Here is a 19,918-nt window from a genome sequence, read left to right as displayed (position 1 = left end):
ATTGGTGAAGTTCTCTCCTCCGCCGCTTTCTGCTGACATCAGATCTCTGCCATGTTGGTATCCTATGCGAATGGCAGCATTTCGTTCCCCTTGCCGGGCAACCAAAGCAACGGGTGAGTCCTACATATTATATTTTCAAGGCTCATTTTAAAAATATATGATACCATCTAAAAGCCATAGCATTAGTATTCTGATTTGGTCATTTATAATTAGTAGTTTACATTTGTATGATGTTAAATTTATAAAGTAATTAAAATATATTTTATATTATTTTTTCTTATGCTGATCCCTGGTAACAACATTGTGAGTATGAATGGGTAGGTATTATTATCACTATTTTAAAGATGGTAAATATGAGGCCAAGAGAGATCAAACACTAGAGAGCTGGCATTAGAACACAGGCATGAAGGTTTCATGCTTCTGTTTTGCAGTGAGGTCAGCAAGGAACAAAAATTTGACATGATGGTAAATGTCCCATTTCAGTTCAAAACTCATTGTCTTACCCATAGTTTTTCATTACATGCACATTTATTTGTTGAGATACTTGTCAACATGAAACCCAAACTCTAACTTCCTGAATCAGTCGTGAGGTACATTCTAGGAACCAAGCATTCCTGTTTTATATTTCCTGATTTCAGCTAGACTATCCTTTTACTAAGGAAAGGGTGTGTGGGGTAAGGTGGTAGAATTTAACAGTCTCATAGACTCTCTCAAAGATTTACAGCTCTCTAGGTGTCAGCAAGTACCCCACCATCTAGTGGTCATTTGCAAAAACTTCATCTTCCTGGTAGGAGAAGAGTCATCCTGTAGATGTTCCATTTACTATCCACATGGAATATGGAAAAAGAGTGATCATATTCCAGTCAGCTCAGGAACAGATATTTCACCACAGCAATACACACAACCTCAGCCCAGAAGCTTAAACATAGACCTGCTTTATGATCCAGCAACTGCACTCCTGGATATCTACCCAAGTGAACTGAACACTTAAGTTCACACAAAAGCCTGCATGTAGATGTTCATATTTTATTAATAATCTCCAAAATCTAGAAACAATCAAGATATCTAATAATCTTTACAATGAAATATTATTCTTTTAAATTTTTTAGTTGTAGTTGGACATAATACCTTTATTTTATTTGTTTATTTTTATGTGGTGCTGAGGATTGAACCCAGTGCCTCGCACATGGTAAGCAAGCACTCTACCGCTGAGCCACTACCCCAGCCCAACAATGGAATATTATTTATTGATATAAGGGACTACATGAAAGGAGCTATTAATTCACATAACATGACTGAGTCTTAAATGCATTTTGCTTAAGAGAAAGAAACCATACCCAAAAGGCTACCATTATATTATTTCATTCATATGACATTCTGCAAAAGGTAAAACTAACTATAAGTATGGAACACCCATCAGTAGTTTTGGAATGTTAGGGGAGAGGGAATGGTTGATAACAAAGGGGATTCACAGAGGAATTTTGAGAGTGATGAAACTCTTCTGTATGGTAATAGGGTGGTGAGTACATAACACTATGCATCTGTCAAAACTTAAGGACTTTTAGTTCACTGAGAGTGAGCCTTAATACACAAAGGTAAAAATCAACCAGGATGGAATGCTGACTATGACAAGTGAATTTAACTGTACTAAAAATGTGTGGCTGACTGAGCTGGGGTTGTGCTCAGTGGTGGAGTACTCACCTAGCATGTGTGAGGCACTGGGTTCGATCCTCAGCACCACATAAAAATAAATAAAAGTAAAGATATTGTGTCCATCTACAACTAAAAAAATTTAAAAATGTGTGAGTGGGGGATAAAGCTAACTTGAAAAATTCTATTTTGACTAAAAACTGTAAGGATAAGGACAAAGAGCTGTACAAATACTCTGTATTCTTGTCAGTGTAAATATTTCTTATGGGGGTATAGGTGAACAATTCTGCAACTGATTTACATGCACTGGGGTTGAACAAATAAGTAAATGATTAGTGGGTAGTAGAAGCCAGGTTTTTTGCTGTTAGAGAGGAAATGTGTACATAAAAAAGAAAAACTATAATTAACTCTATAGTACTGGAATAGAGTTGGTGATATCAATATGAATTTGTGCTTAACTTAATACACATTCAAATGTATATATACACTAACAATTAAAATATGTATGTACACATGAGTTAGTATACAAACATATTACCTAGAGAAAGATAAGAAGCAATAACAGAAAAAAAAGAAGCAATGACAGCTTGGTAATAGTGACCACTCTCAGTTCTTGGTTTTTAGATATATTCATCAATAAAAGGAACTTGGGTTCCACAGGGGAGTGGCTGATTCTAAGAATAAGACAGGGAAAATACAAGACAAACCAACACAAGATGATATTCTTGCGTGAACAATAAAATTCTTGTATTGTAGTGCCAGAAAATAAGGAACCACTGAAAAGGCAAAAGGAAAGGAAAGGGCACATCAAAGGGATACAGGAGCCAACTTGAAAGAATTCCCAGTGGTCAAAATGGGAAAAATTTCAACAACAAAATAGATAAGGTAGTATCAGTGTAAAACACAAAGTATAAGATAAATACATACAAGTTTATACATATATAAATAAATAATCAAATGAAATAAATACATAGAGGAGATGAGACTTATCTTCCTTACAGAATTCCAAATTTTTTATATGTGTGGAGGTTGAGCTTGGGTGTAAACTGGGCTTACTTCTAAAGCATAGAAAATTGAAAGGGAAAAAACAGCAACTTTACATTGGAGAAACATAACTAGAAACATTAACTGGTGGTAATTGCTAGTGATGTCTATATCATGTACTCCTTGCTATAGTGTGATGACAATGGCACTTTTCTCTATGGTATTTGTTTCCAAAACCTATAACCCCAGTGCAATCATAAAAAATGTGAGTAAAACACCTAACCAGTACTCCACAAAAATGTTAAAGTTATGAAAAACAAGGAAAAACAAAGAAACTGTCATAGACCTGAAAAGACTAAAGACACATGATGATTAAATACAGTGGGTTATATTGAATTGGATTCTGATATTTAAAAAATGATATCAGTATAGAAAAACTGATGAAATCAAATGAAGTCTGAAGTTTAGTTTCAATAAATGTATCATAATAATGTAAGATGTAAGCATTAGGAGAAACTGGATAAGAAGCAAAGGGAAATTCTTTGTACAGGATTTACAACTTTTTGTAAATATAGAATTAACCCAAAATACATTTTTTGGAGAAATTAAAACATACGGAATATCTGAAAATGTTCATAAATACTGAGTTAGTAGTTGAAAGAGATGTCTGTCAGATTCCTATTTAATATATAATTAGGGAAGAAGAACAGTCTTCTGAAGTCAGAAGTTCACCATTATGTTACCTTGAGCAAGTTCCTTCTTCAACTTGGGGCTTGAATTTTTCATCTGTACCATAAAGGGTTGAGCTAGATGGTCTTCTAAGGCTTCAGCTCTACCCAGAATGGACTCCTTTTTTGGCTATGTGGAAGGCAGGGATAAACCCCTAAAGCTTCCCTTGGGCTTTCTTTACAAAACCAGCTGCTTTACCAATACAAGATCAAAGTAGAATATTCCATATGAGTTCCAATCACCAGTAATTCTAGAAAGATAGGTTCAGTAAGAAGCAGGATGAAACTGTGCATGTTATCAGCCTCCTTTGTGGGCAGTGTTCTGTGTTCTGTAGGAAATAAGGGCAATGTGAAAGCCAATCTATAGGTGGAGAAAAAAGAAGAGGAAAATGAACATATGCTTGCATTTTCATGGATAAGCTTTTTGCTGAGCCATTGCTGCCCAAACACACTGGCCAAACAAACACACGTTGCTGGTAAACCCAGGTGCCTTCAAAATTCCACTCTTTCTGTTTACCACTTTTAAGGAAGTAATATTAAAAAAATATGTAATGCTTACCTCCCAGAGAAGAGTTGGGCCATTCAGGGCAATCACATCACATATTATTACTACCTATTCTTCAAGGTATTTGGTCAGGTAAAATCCTTTAAGGAAATAACCCTTGATTTCCTAGGACTGGAATGTGCTAGCTTCAGACCTTGACATTACTTTAATGGTGTAACAAGAAAGAGATGGCTGAAAAAGATGTGCACCCTCACTTTCGAAGATAGTGACTGTGTGTGATAACTATGCATACTCACACACAGTACACCAACCTCAAAACTAAAGGGCTAGATCACCATCTTGTAAAAAATTTATATCACCAAAAGCTTTCTAGACCATTCCAGTTACCTATAACCTAAGGTAAGATTAAATAATAGAGGTGAAAAATAAATCTAAGATTCAACAGAAACTTTCAATTTTTTTCAGTCTGCAAAAGAATTGAGGGCCTCATTCAGAAAGGCACATAAGAATATCACTGCCACCACTACAATTAGCTGTGCTTAAACCCAATTGCAGCTGTTACATTTCATTCTTACCTCAATCAGAACTTTAAACAGGCCTATCAGTGACAGACAACCTGAGAAACCCTGGTTTTCCCCTGAAGTTCACAGCTTTGAAGTCAAAGGGTCTTTGTGCTGAGGATTATTCTTAAGGCAAGGTCTTGCTTTCATTTTTATATTTAGATAGTTCTAATAAAGAGCAAGGTGGACATTCAGGCTCAGCTACTATAATTTCTTCTAAAAGGTATTTTATGTACGTTTTCCTAATAAATTTTCTTCCAGCATAGAAGCTCCAAATAGATGGCAAAAGAATGCAGGGTTTTTGTTCTAGTTCGTGTATTTTCCCCACAAATCAACAGAATTATGGTTGTTCATTCTATTAACATATCCCTAATAATGTTAACTTAAAATTTTAGTCTTGCTACTGGTGTGCAACAATGAAACAGTCACAGGGTAAATGCAATAACAGAAAAGGAGAAATCAGAAAGATATATGGAAGGGAAGCGTAAAGAAAAGGAGAAGTAGAGAAAAAAGGAAAGATGGATAGAAAAATGAAATGAAACATAAAAAGCAGCAGAAGAAAAGAGTAAAAGGAAAAAAGATGACAGTGAAATAAAGAAGCAATGACAAAAGCCCTCAAAATGCCACTGCCTTTTAATTTTATTGACTAACGATACTGCAGACCCTAAGACTTGTGGTTGAGTATGGAGTAAATAAATGGGTCTCAATTGCTATCTGTGTTGTACAGGGAGTTTTTCACAAAAGCCTCCGTAAAGACTCGGGTCTCCTTCACAATGAGTCCACTGACTCATTTTCCACTCAGCCTTAAGAAATTAGTAGAATAGCAAGATAATAGCTCCAGTTTGTGCTTGTTTCAGAGCTGCCAACAAAAAATTCTTCTGACTTCTCAAACATTCCCTTCCCCCTTGCCATTTACCACACTGGTGAGTAGCACAAGCACATCTGCATGTGTGCACAACACATACATTCTATCAAACTGAGGGATTCGGCTGGCCCCAAACAACAATGAACTTTCAAAATCCAGTATAAGAACAAATATAGATAAAAGTTAATTCAAGAAGTCATAACAGTTCTGAACATACACGTACCTAACAATGGAGTCCCAAAATATATGAAAAACAAATTAAAAAAATGAAAGAAGAAATAGCCATTTCTATAATAAAAGTTGGAGACTTCAACATTCCACTTTGAATAACAGACATAACAACTACACAGAAGATCAGTGAGGAAAGAGATTTGAACAACACCATAAACCAACACGACCTAACAGATGCACAGAGAGTACTAGAGCCAACAACAGCACATTCTTCTTAAGTGCAAATGGAACATTCTCTAAGACAAGACTTATATTAAGCTACAAACAGCCTCAATAAACTTGACAAGATTGAAATTATACAAAGGATCCACTAATTTGTGTGTGATCTCCCTTCTTTCTTTCCTTTAACATCTCCTATAAATGATGGTATATTGGGTATGTAGCATTCTCTAAGGACTCTTCTGTCTTGAAAAAATTGATTTCAAGTGAAACACGCTCTTGAGTGTTCTGATAAGTTTGGCAATTGTAAGGCTACTGTTAGCTTTTTTTCTAAAAGCTTTTAAAAAATTTCTCACCTTGTTTTATTTACTTTAAAAAAGTTATACATAGTAATGTATTTTTTGTATATCTCCATGAAGTTTGACAGATGCATGCAGTAGTATGACCATCACAATCACAATTCAGAATAGTTTCACCACCCCAGAAGTTTCTTTGTAGGTAATCCCTCCTTGAGTCCCCAGTAATAATTGACCTGTTTTATATTCGTATAGTTTTGTCTATAGAATGCTTCATCCTTTTTTAATTTTTTAATTTGTCCTTTTTATTTAGTCATGAGAGTAGAGTGTATTTTGACATATTTATGGAAACATGGAGTACTTCTTATTCTAATTAGGATCCCAGTCTTGTAGTTGTACATGATGTAGAGATTCACTGTGGTTTATTCATATATGTACATAGAAAGTTATGCCTGATTCATTCCACTGTCTTTCCTATTCCTGTACCCTTCCATTCCCTTTTTCCAATTTACTGAACTTCTATTCTTCCCCTCTCCTCACTTGTTGTGTATTAGCATCCACATATCAGAGAACACTTGATCTTTGATTTTTTGGGATTGGCTTATTTAGCTTAGTCTCCAGTTCCACCCATTTACTGACAAATGTCATAATTTCATTCTTCTTTATGGCTGAGTAATATTCCATGTGTATATGTGTGTGTATGTGTGTGTGTGTATATATATATATATATATATATATATATATTTCATTTTCTTTATCCATTAATCTGTTGAAGGGCACCTAGGTTAGTTCCATAGTTTAGCTATTGTGAATTGAGTTGCTAAAAACATTGATGTGGCTGAATAACTGCAGTATGCTGATTTTATCCTTCTTCAATAACTGTAAATTAATTTATTGTATGGTCTGTATAATGTATGGGTAGACCTTACAATAGAATTTATTTGGTAAATTTATTACTAAATTTAATTTATTTGGTAATATTTTCTGTTTTTTATTTTCTGAACCAATGTTGATACATTATTAACTAAAGTCTATAGTTTACATTAAGGTTCATTCTTTTTTATTTTTATTTTTAATTTGTTCTAATTGGTTATACATGAAGGTTCACTCTTCATGGTGCACATTCTACAGGTTTTGGTTAATGTATAATAATGATATATATCTACCACTACAGTATCATACAAAATATTTTCATTGCCTTAAAAATCCCCTGAGCTCCATCTATTCATTCCTCTGTCCCTTCCCCGAAACTTCTGGCAACTAATCATCTTTTTATGGTCACCACAGTTTTACCTGTTTCAGAGTGTTGTACAGTTAGAACCATACCATATGTAGCCTTTTCAGATGGACTTTTTTCACTTAGCAATATGCATTTAAGATGTCTACATATCTTTTTGTGGAATGATAGCTTATTTTTAGTGCTGAATATCCAGTTATGCACATGTAATACATTGTCTTTGTTTACCCATTCACCTATTGCAGGACATATTAGTTCATTTCAAGTTTTAGTAATTGTGAATAAGGCTGCTCTAAACATTAATGTGCAGGTTTTTGTGTAGATGTAAGTTTTCAACTCATCTAAATAAATACAAGTAACATGATTACTGGTTCATATGGTAAGAATATGTTCATTTTGGTAAGAAACTGTCAAAATATCTTCCAAATGGCTTTACCATTTTGCATTCCAACCAGTAATGAATTAGAGCTAAAGTCTACCTATTTTACACAAATCCCTAATACAATGCAGTTTTATTAACTATAGTCCTCATGTTGTACATTAGATCTCTAGACTTGTTCATCTTAGCATGTGTTACTTTAATACTTGGAATCTTTTTACCTACATCTACTCATCACCCCACCCCTCCATCCCTGGTAACACTATTTTATTCTCTTTTTATTTGACTTTTAAAAAATATTCCATGTATAAGTGAGGCCATGCATTATTTTTCTTTATGTGTTTGGTTTATTTCACATAGAAAAAAATGTCCTACAGGTCCATTCATGTTGTGCCAAATGGCAGAATCTTCTTCTTAAAAGCTGAATAATAGTCTATGGTATGCATATACCATATTTTCTTTATCCATTTGTCTATCAATAGACACTTGTTTTTTTATTTAAAGTATTTTTTATTTTTTAATTTTTTATTTACCATACAATTTATTTTTATTTTTTTAGTCATACATGACAGCAGAATGTATTTTGACATATAATACATACATGGAGTATACATACATCAATCATATTGTCTATTCTATTCTGCTGCCCTTCCTATCCTCCCTTGTCCTCCCCTCCTCTCCCATCCTTTCTCTCTATCCAATCTAATGTGACACACTTTTTTTTTCTTTTTCGACACTTGTTTTTTTATAGATTGGATATTGTGAATAGTTCTGTAGTGAACATGGGAGTGAAGATATTTTTACCAGATGATGATTTCATTTCCTTTGGGTAAATACACAGAAGAGGGATTGCTGGGTCTGCTTCCACCTCTTGGCTCTTATAAATAGTGCTGCCATGAAGGTAGGTATGCTCATTGTTTTATTTTGCAATTTCCTGGGGTATCTGATGTTGACCGTCTTTTAATATGCTTATTTGCTATTGGTGTATCTTCTTTGGTGAACTGTCTCTTCATATTTTTGCCTATTTTTAAACTGGATTGTTTTCTTCTTGTTTCTTCATCTTTATATATTTTGGATAGCAGCCCTTTATCAGATATGTATTTTGCCAAAATTTTCTGTGATTTGTTTTTCTTTTCTTTTTTTTAAATTTATTTTTTAGTTGTAGTTGGACATAATACCTTTATTTATTCATTTTTATTTGGTGCTGAGGATAGAACCCAGTGCCTCACACGTGCTAGGTGAGTGCTCTACTGCTGAGCCACAACCCCAGCCCTGTTTTTATTTTCTTAACAGTGTCTTTCACAGAGCAGAATTTTTAAATTTTAAAGAAGATCTTATTATTATTGGTATTTTGATGGGAATTGCATTGAATCTGTATTGCACTCTGGTAATATGGCCATTTTAATAATATTAATTGTGCCTATCAAAGAACATGGAAGGTCCTTCCATCTTCTAAGATTTCCTTCAATTTTTTTCTTCAATGTTGTATAATTTTCACTATATATTTTGTCTTCTTGGCTAGATTAATTCCCAATTATTTTATTTTTTGAGATTATTGTGAATGAGATGGTTTTCCTATTTTTTTCTCAGCAGAGTCACTAAACTATAGTAAAGCTATTTATTTGTGAATGCCAATTTTGTTTCCTGAAACTTTGCTGAATTCATTTATCAGCTCTAGAAGACTTCTGGTGCAGTTTTTTGAGTCTTCTAGATATAGGATCATGTCATCAGCAAACAGAGATAATTTGACTTTTTCTTTTTCTATTTGTATCTCTTTAATTTCCTTCTCTTTTGTGACTGCCCTGGCTAGTTCAAGAACTATATTGAATAGGAGCGGTGATAGTGGGCATCCTTATCTCATTCCTGATTTTAGAGGAAATACTTTCAGTTTTTCTATGTTCAGTATTATGTTGGCTTTGGGTTTGTCATATATAGCCTTTACAACGTTGTGGTAAGTTCCTTTTATTCCTTGTTCTCCAACATTTCTAACATGAATGAGTGCTGAATTTTATTAAAGGCCTTTTCTACATCTATTGAGATGATCATAGATTTTTGTTCTTAATTTGACTTACATAGAAAATTACATTTATTGATTGCATATTTTGAACCAACTTTGCAACCCTGGGATGAAACTGACTTGATAATAGTATATTATCTTCTTGATGTGTTTTTGAATGTAGTTTGCTAATATTTTATTAAGGATTTTTGCATCTAGGCTCATCAGGAATGTTGTTCTGTAGTTTTCTTTCCTTGATGTGTCTTTGTCTGGTTTAGTTTCAGGGTTATACTGGCCTCAAAGATGTTTTGGGGAAAGTTCTCTTCCTTTCAATTCCATGGAATAATTTGAGAAAGACTGCTGTTATTTCTTCTTTAAAGGTCTGGTAGAACTCAGCTGAGAATCCATCTGGTCCTGATATTTTCTTTGTTGGAATGCTTTTAATTGCTGCTTCAATTTAATTACTTGATATTGGTCTGTTTAGTTTTTCGTTATTTTTATGGTTCAATATAGGCAGGTCATATGTGTCTAGAAATTTGTCAGTCTTTCAGATTTCCCATTTTATTGGAGTTTGAATTTTCAAAATAGCTTCTAATGATCCTGTGGGTTTCAGAAGTGTCTGTGGTGATATATTTTTCATTTCTAATTTGTTTATTTAGATCTTTCTTTCTTTTGGTAATTAGACTAAGGGTTTATTAATTTTATTTATGTTTTTGAGGAACCAACTTTTTGTTGTATTGATCCTTTTTAATTTTCATTCTCAATTTCATTGATTTTTGACTCTAATATTAATTATTGCCTGATATTGGAATTAGTTTGTTTTTCCTTTTTAAAAGCCTTGAGGTGGAGCATTAGATTATTTATTTGGAATCTTTTAATGTAGGCACTCAATGTTATACATTTCCCTCTTAGAACTGCTTTCATACAGTCCCAAAGAGTCTGATATATTGTATCTCTGTTCTTATTTGTTTCTAAGAATTTCTTGATTTCTTCTCCTATTTCATCTCTGATCCATTACTCATTTAAAAGATTATTGTTCAATCTCCATGTGTTTATATAGTTTCTGTTATTTTTCTTGCTGGTGATTTCTAGTTCTATTCCATTATGATCTGAGAGAATGCCTGGGATTATATCAGTTATTTTATATTTTCTAAGGCTACATTGTGACCTAGCATATGGTCTATTTTGGAAAAGGTTACATGAGCTGCTGAGAAGAAAGTAAATTCAGGTGCTTTGGGGTGAAATATTCTGTGTATATCTATTAGGACCATTTGATTTATTGTATTATTTAGATTGGAAAAATCTTTGTTGATTTTAGGTTTGAATGACTTGTCTATTGGTGATAGGGGTGTGTTGAAATCTCCCTGTATTATCGTATTGAGGTCTATCTGGGATTGATGTCAAGAAGTATTTTTTAATGTAGTTAGGTACACTGAATTTGGGGGAATATATATTTATTATTGTAATATTTTATTTCTGGATTGTTCCTTTTATTAGTATCTAATGGCTTTCTTTGTCTCTTCTGATTTACTTTTGCTTGAAATACACTTTGTCAGATATGAGGAGAGTTAGTCCTGCTTGTTTTCAGACTCTATTTGCATGAAATATTTTGTCCTTTCTTTTACTTTCATCCTATGGCTGTCTCTGCCTATGAGATGAGCCTCTTGAGTCTAGCATAGAGCTAGATCTTGTTTTTTAATCCATTCTGCTAATCTATGTGCTTCAATTGGGGATTTGAACCATTTACAATCAGTGTAATGTAATTTAATGTAATTACATTCATCTATGAATATATGTTTGTTATTTCCTGCCATTTTTATTTGTTTGCTATATTTGATTTTGTCTTGATTTTCATTTATTTAGTTGTTCTTCCAGCAAACTTTACCTATTTGGAACATTTAGGGGTTGTTTTTGAATTCTTTTGTGTGCAATTTATCTTTAAATATTCTTTATAGAGCTGGCTTAGTAGTCATGAATTCTTTTAATTTATCCTTATTATAGAAAATTTTTATTTCTGCATTGATTCTAAAAGATAACTTGGCTGGTAATTGATTTTTTCAGAGCTTGAAATATCTCATTCCAGGTTTTACTTGATTTTAGATTCTGAGTTTGGAAGTCAGAAATGAGACTTATTGTTTTCCCTCTAAAAATGACCTGATGATTTTCTCTTGAAGCTTTTAATATTCTTTCCTTATATTCTATGTTAGGCATTTTGATTATGGTGTGTCTGCAGAGGTTTTCTTTTGATCTTATCTATTTGGAGTTCTATATGCATCCTGTAAAGGTCTATCTTGATTCTAAGGTAAGGGAAGTTTTCTACTATTATCTCATTGAAGAGGTTCTTAATACCTTTAGCTTCTATCTCCATAGTCTCTTCAATCCAAATGACTCTCAGTTTTGGTCTTTTGATGTGGTTCCAGAGTTCTTGTATATTCTGATCAGGGTCTTTCATGTTTTTCCTTTATTGCATGCTGAGTATTCAAGTTAATATACCTTGTCCTCAAGGTCTGGAGTTCTGTTTTCCATGCAATCTAATCTGTTACTGATTTACTCTATTTACTTGTCCTCAAGGTCTGGAGTTCTGTTTTCCATGCAATCTAATCTGTTACTGATTTACTCTATTTACTTTCTTCATTTGTTCCTTAGATCTTCTTTTAGTTAATTGAACACTTTAATATTCAGTTTTTTATAGTCTTTCTCTGGAATTTCATCCATTTCCATATCTGTGGGCTCCTTTGTTCAGGGATTGCGAATTTTGGGGGAGATTTGTTTGCCTATTTCTTTATGTTTTCAGAGGTCATGGATTTGTGCATCAGTTGAGATGAATTCTCTTTCCTCATTTTATGTGTGTGTGTCTTCTTGTGTGTAGTTGCCTTTTTTGTTCTAGGAACTTCTCTGTTTTTGATGTATAACTACATGTCTAGGAGTGGGACCTGAGGTCCCCTCTAGTTGTTCCTAATTGGGACCTGGTTGTTGGTTTGGGATTTTTCTCTTCCCTGTTCTATATGTTGAAGTATTGTTGAGGCTTGTGTGGAGCTAGTTTATGTGTAGAGTGAGGGTCAATGTTTCTTGGCTGAATTATGAGTATTGCTTGGCAGCAGGATCTCTACTCTGTGATCTTGAAGAGTTTCAATCATTTTCCCACCTCTCTTACATACAATGGGGGGCCAGGAATAGCAATAATGATAGTAAAAGATGTACATCCTTAAGGTAAATATCTGTGTCTACTTTGATATCTATAACACTAATTGCCTTCTTTATAGGTATAGTGGGGTCAGCATTTAACATCAGCACCAATAATAAACAACTGTGAAATAGATAGAATATTAAAGATCAGGTGTCTACTACATTATCCACTGTATTAATAATCATAACAACATGGATGGGATAGGAATTACATAAACTACATAATTCTATCAACAGAATTAGAGTTTCTTAAGGGAAGAGAAAATAGGGTAGGAAGGGAAGGGAATGTTTGAAATATTTGAAAATTGAAAAGAGGAAAAGCAGAAGATAGATAGCCAATGATGGCTATAAAGAGTTAGTAAAAAACAACTAAACATAATAAAATAATGAAAAGAGAGGAAGAGGGAACAGGAAAATTTGGCTATTAGTAGAGGAAGAGAGTGAAAAATGGCCAATAAGAATAAAAACCAAGGTACAAAACTGAGCCACTTAAACCCACATAATATTTTATCCTACCAAAGTCAAACCATGGCTAAATAATAAATGGATGAATAAGAAAACAATGAAAATGAAGGTAAAATTATACAAATAAATAAATACAAATATATATCCTATCTATGTAGTGAGTGCATGCACACACACACACACACACACACACCCCATACATGATCACACAGAATGTAAAAAAGTAAACAATTAAATTAAATAAAAAATTAACATTAAAAAAGTAATTAATGGGGGTAGGAAAAATACATAAAAATTCTTGATAGAATTAAAGGGCATATTTCTGCTAAGGTGGTCAAAACTGTTTGCAAGGATGGATTTTTATTATTTGTACATAGCTTTGGACTCTTTAATCCTTGGGTCAAGGGCTGAGGTTGTTAAGGCCAATGACTTTGTGTTTCTTGTCAAGTTTCCAGCAGTTGTGGCTAGGAGCCAAAGTTGGTTGTAGTAGCTCTCAGCTTCCTATCTCTCAATAAAGGATAGGATAGACTTGGGAGTGCTGACAAGTGGTGTACTCCCGTAGCAGGACTAATGCTGAGTTCTAAAGTAGAAGTTCCAGCAGTTGGGATTCAGTATTGTCAAACCATTTGCACTCTATTGGTGGGTATTTGATATTTGACCTGCATCTCCTGTTGCCGGGGACATGCTGATCTCTGAGGGGTGTCTGGGTCTCAGGAGCCTCTTATTAATTCACTTTTAGGGTGCTGACTCTAACCTTCCATAGGTGTCACATTCACCACTATAGATGTGAATTACCCAGGATCAGACCTGGAGTAAAGCCACTCCTCTCTGGCTGGTTATTGGCATCTTCTCAATATCTCTAATGGAATTCCAGCAATAAAGGGAGATCTTTCTCTTTCCTTGATATCCTAAGCCTGGTTTGCTCTAGGCACAGTTTTTCTGCACTTGCTTTAGTCACACTGGTCCAGGCACACTCTGGGACTCACAATATGTGACTGCGGGTTAGGCTGACAACTTCCTTTATGAGTTTATGATCTCCTGACTCTGCTCACTGCTGTGGCTACCATCAGCAACCTTGGTTTCCCCTGGACTATCTGCCTATGGTCCAATTGATTTTGATTGCTTTTCACTCAACAACTTCCCCCACCATGTCTAGGCCCATTGAGATCAGCCTTCCATTATATTCCACATGTTTTCTCGAGCCACTTTTTTTTCTGCTGCACTTTCCTCTCTACCTATGCTCCTCCCCCCTCAGCAATCACAGCTGCTGGTACCCTCAGCCAAGCTGGTGCATCTCTAATGTATTATTTCTTACATTATGTTGCAAATTTCTGACTTTATGTGCCTATAGGTTTTCTTTTACTGTCCAGTGTTGAATTTTAGTGAATTCCCTTAGTTTCTCACATGGTTGAAGAGCAGTATTCCTGATTTTTAAATCTTGAGATAAGAAACTGCTGAGAAGTGCACCTTCTTTTAATCTTCCATCTTTCTCCCTCTCTCTCTATTTATTTATATCTTCTTTGATTTCTTTTATCAGTTTTGTAGTTTAGATTTCATATAAATATTGTACATATTTTGTTAGTTTTATGCCAAATTATTTCATTTGTGGATGCTAATGTAAATGGTATTGTGTTTTAATTTAAGTTCAAATTATTCATTGCTGGTATATAAGAAAGCAACTTACTTTTGTATATTAAGCTTACGTCCTGCAATCTTGCTATAATTACTCATTGGTTCCAGGAGGGCTTTTTGTTGTTGATTGTTTTTTGTTTTGGGGATACCAGGTACTGAACTCAGGGGCACTCAACCACTGAGCCACATCCTCAACCCTATTTTGTATTTTATTTAGAGACAGGGTCTCACTGAACTGCTTAGTGCTTCACTTTTGCTGAGGCTGGCCTTGAACCCATGATCCTCCTGTCTCAGCCTCTCAAGCATCTGGGATTACAGGTGTGCACCACCGCACCTGGCTTGTTGTTGATTCTCTGGGATTTTCTACATAAATGATCATGCCATCTGTGGATAAAACAGTTTGTTTTCTTCCTTCCTAATCTGAATATCTTTTATTTATTTTTCTTATCTTACTGCATTAGCCAAGTTTTATAGTACTACGTGGAAAAAGAGTAAAGTGAATAATAGTTGTAGGTTCTTTGTAGATGCTCTTTAGAAAGATGATAAAGTTCCCCTCTATTTTTAGTTTGCTGAGAATTTTTAAAATCATGAATGGGTGTTGTATTTTGCTAAGTGTTTTTATGCATCTATTGATATGATCTTTTGATTTTCTTCTCTAGCCTGTTAATGTGATGGATTATATTAACTGTGTTTCAATGTTGAACTAGCCTTATATATCTGAAATAAAACCCACTTGTTATGGTATATAATTATTTTTTTACATTGTTTTGATTCAATTTGCAAATGATTTGTTGAGGATTTCTGCATTTATGTTCATGAGAGACACTGGTATGTAGTGTTCTTTTCTTGTGATATCTTTGTCCAGTTTTGGTATAGGGTAATCTTAGCCTTCTAAAATGAATTACTTCTACCTCTATTTTCTGAAAGAAATTTTGGAGAATTGGTATAACTTCTTCCTTAAATGTTTGACAGAATTCACCAGTGAGAGCCAGATGTGGTGCTTGGTTGTGTGTACCTGTAATGCCAGCTACTCAGGAGGCTGGGGCAGGGGGGACCACTTGAGCCCAGGAGCTTAGGGAGAGATGGGAAACAATGAAACTCCACCTCAAAAAACATTCCCCAATCTAGATCTGGTACTTTCTGTTTGGAGAGGTTATCTGTTGATTCAACATAGATAGATAGATAGATAGATAGATAGATGATAGATAGATAGAATCTCTGTTAGCATTCTTTTTTCCTTTTTTGGCAGTACTAAGGATTGAAACCAGGGTATTCTACTACTGAATTATATTACCAACTGAGCATGTGCCACTGAGGCTGGCCTCTATAAGCTTTTATATATGGTATCCCAAAACTACTCACCTCTAAACAAAGATCATCCTTTAAATTTACTATGAAATTTGAAAGTAGCTTTATTTGTTGGAGAAGCAGATCAGTTTCTGCTGACTGTAGTTTGATTTTTTTGTGTGTGCCTTCTAAAACTCGTGTTGGAAACTTAATCCCCATTGCAACAATGTTGGGAAGTGTGGCTTAATGGGAGGTATTTAGGTCATGAGTGCTCATTTGGTTATTAAGGCTCATCCATCATGAATAGATTAATGCCACCACAAAAACCTGCTTGTAGGAGCAGGTTTGTTCTCTTCCATTCTTCTGCCATGTGAACACATAGTAAGAAGTCTCTCACCAATTTGAATACCTTGCTCTAGACTTCCTACTCTCAAAAACTCTTAGAAATAAATTCTATTCTTTATAAATTACCAAGTCTTGGGTATTCTATTATAGCAGAATAAACAGAGTGAGATGCTGTCTTAAAAAAATGGTCCTTATACTTCCCTGTTAGACCTAGATAGTTATTTATACTAAGAATAAAATGGAAAAAATAATAATGTAATTAAAAATTTTAAGGCCATGTCTTATGCCAAGATGAAGGCAAAGGCAACTGTCTACTTTAGGATTTTTGAGTTGGAATATGTGAAGCATGGTGCCCTATCAATCCTGCACTCATAGAAATCTGAACGGAAAATTCCCAGAAAAAAATAGAGAACTGCATTTATATGGTTTTTTAAAAATTCATTTATGAAACCCACAGTCAGCTCCAGAGCAATAACATTTGGCTTTTTGAAGTTTTATGTACCCAACCAAGAAGTTTGGGCCAATACTAATCCAAAAAACACCGAGCAGAGACTAGAATTGTAGTTTTACTTAACAGATGAGAAAACAAAGTCACATGACATGCTGGAACTTGAACCCAGGTTTTCTGATACCGAATCCATGGTTCTTTTTTTGTGTACTATAATATATACTGCTTTCATAGCACCCTGCTCCAACATATGAACACTCATACCCACAAACATTCCAGTATCAATCACATTTGCATCCTTTGCAATGCTTACCAAACAGTAGATACTTGTTATTTGGCTGAATAATGAGGGTGTTTGGCTTACTGTATTCAAAGAAACCGAAATAGGAGAGCTGAATAATAAACAGTAGAACCCAGGAAACTCAAAGTCCATTATTGGTAGAACTAACTTTTAAATAAGAACACAAAATAATCCTATGAGAGTAGACTCTATGAAGAAGAAGAAGAAAGAAAACATATCAACATGTTTTTGGTATTTTTGAAAAGAAGATTTCAATATATTTTTGTTTTCTTCTTTAGACAGAACAAGATAATGATTGCAAGTTTTAAATTGAATCATCCTTGTACTATTTAAAAGCTGCAATCCTTTGTAATCAGGATTTTTTAAAGAAAATTACAATTGCAGAAAGCCTGTCTCAAGGAGAATAAGCCTTTTGTTTATCTTAATTTTTAATAAATGCTAGGCTTCAAGGATAAGATGGGGAGAGATGTGGAAGTGGGGGCTTTCTAGTGGGTTTATTATAAATAACATACAATATTGGTTTGGAGATTACTGTTCTAGCTTAACTTTGTGCTATGAAAGTAGCTCTAACTTGAGCCCAATGTGGTTTACTCACAGGGATGGCAGAAACAAAGGAAAAGTAACCTAAACCCTAGATGTGATGCAATGAAAAGAACATTGAATTTAGCATTAAGAGACCTTGGTTCTAGTCCTAGCTCTGACATTATTATGCCACTTTAGGTAATTCATTTGCCCCCTGAGTCTCAGCTTTCTGTTGTGAAAATTTTCCTAATGACTTTCATAGGTCGTTGAGAAGATAACATTAAATAATACAAATGAAGGTTAGCAATTGTTCTACAGATTGAAAGTGACATAATAGCTAAACAGAGCAGTGTCATTTGCTTCTTCCAAAGCTCAGTTACCCAACTGGAATCAAAGGGCTATAATATGAGGTCCAAGGATTACTTATAATGGCTCCTATTCATTGAGTACCTGCGACATGACAGATACTGAACCATTTATATACATTATCTCGCTTAATATCTACAATATTTAATTCTGGTAACTATGCAAGAAAATTACCATCATTCATATTGTACAAAGGAGAAAAGTGAGGTATGCAAAAGAAGAGAATCACAGCCAAGGTCCCATAAGTAAGCATCATAAAAGGAATTCAGAGCCAGGTTTGTTTAACCTCTAAATCTGCATTCGTCTATCCCTTTTTAAGTCCAGATCACAAGAATTTCTCCAACTGCCCACATAGACAATAAAGTTTAGATTCCCCACAGCTTGACCTTAAGGGTCTTACAAGCTAAGGTGTATACTGATTACCTTTCCAATATCATTTCCAAATATGGCTTTCCCTTTCATTTGTCCCTTCCCTTCCACATACTATCTGTAGGCCATGCACCATGGGACTATCTCTTTCCTATAGGAAGTACATAGGAAACCAACCAACTTAGTAAGGTCTCCATTTCAAGTCTCATTGCTGATGGTATTCCCTTATGTCTGGTATTAAAGCTGCAATTCATATATTTAGCATAGTCCATAGATAAATCTAAATCTTCTGTCAGCTAAAAGTAGTCAGCTGTATTCCTTAGCTAGTAGTACCTGTCACACAACCTAGTCTGAGGCGGCCAGCAGTTAGGGATAAAACTGAGTTTACCTGTTAGTCAGAAAAAGTTCTTGAAACGAGGCAGGGTTACTTAGACATGTCTCTGAACCTGTAGGCTATTTAGATTCTTCAAAATCATGCCCTCAAACTTGAAGTAGAGACCAGTTGCATCACAGAGCCAGCTTCCTACTTTCTTGGCTTTTTACAGCATAGTAACAGGATTCCCTTGTTCCTCATAGGATCTCATGATGCTACACTCCTGAGTGATGTAGCAAGAAAACCTCTGTGCTCCTTGTCCTTGCCTTCCAAGCACGAAGATAAATCTGTAAGTAAAGGGGTAGGTGTATATGATAAATTCTCATCTGAACCTAAAAGAAGGAAAAATATAGCTTCAAAGAGAACATTTATGTGATTCAATTACTCCTTTCCCCATCCAAATAGATTACCTAAATCATAATTTGATGCAAAATATACTACTATGATTTAGTGAAGATTAGATAGATTGCAGAATGGGACCCTCAGAGAAATTAAGAGAGTTTCATGCTATCAGTAATTTTAGCATTCAGCCTTGGTAAAAAGAAACTAACACATCATAGAAACTATTTTATTCACTATTAATCACTAACAATAAATAACTCAATTGGTATATATCATTTATACATCAGATCCAAATACTACGCAAACTTAAAGCTACACACACACACACACACACACACATACACACACAAACACATATCCCCCATAGCAAATTAATATATAGTTTCCACGGTTTGATAATCTCTTCTTTAAAAAATATTTAAATAAATATCTTAAAATAAATCTTTACCAAGTTATTGAGGATCTTTAATCTTCATAGTGTTTCATATTTCATATTCTTTTGACAAGTAAGCAATTAAGATACTATATCCTTTGTAATTATGCCACATTATGCTCACTTTCTCTTCATATGAGGATGATGCAAGAAACTGATCAGTTAAATATTACATAGGATAGTACATTACTAAGGGGTGTGGGCAACCCAAAATATAGAGTCAGGGCTGCAGAGTTAGAGGAAGTCTCAGAGGGAAAAG

General features: G+C 34.4%; 1 protein-coding gene across 1 annotated transcript in view; it reads right to left on the bottom strand.

Annotated features, from left to right (window-relative positions):
* The window catches only part of Nexmif (neurite extension and migration factor), a 60,707-nt gene extending 41,378 nt beyond the window's left edge, over window positions 1–19,329 (bottom strand). Inside the window, exon 1 of the mRNA XM_015505857.2 lies at window positions 18,900–19,329. The gene's annotated coding sequence lies outside the window, so the exon portion shown is untranslated. The remainder of the gene's footprint in view (window positions 1–18,899) is intronic.
* Window positions 19,330–19,918: the final 589 nt, after the last annotated feature.

Source organism: Marmota marmota, unplaced genomic scaffold (genome assembly GCF_001458135.2).
Source record: "Marmota marmota marmota unplaced genomic scaffold, marMar, whole genome shotgun sequence".
Lineage (NCBI taxonomy): Eukaryota > Metazoa > Chordata > Mammalia > Rodentia > Sciuridae > Marmota > Marmota marmota.
This window is presented reverse-complemented; position numbering and strand designations above follow the sequence as displayed.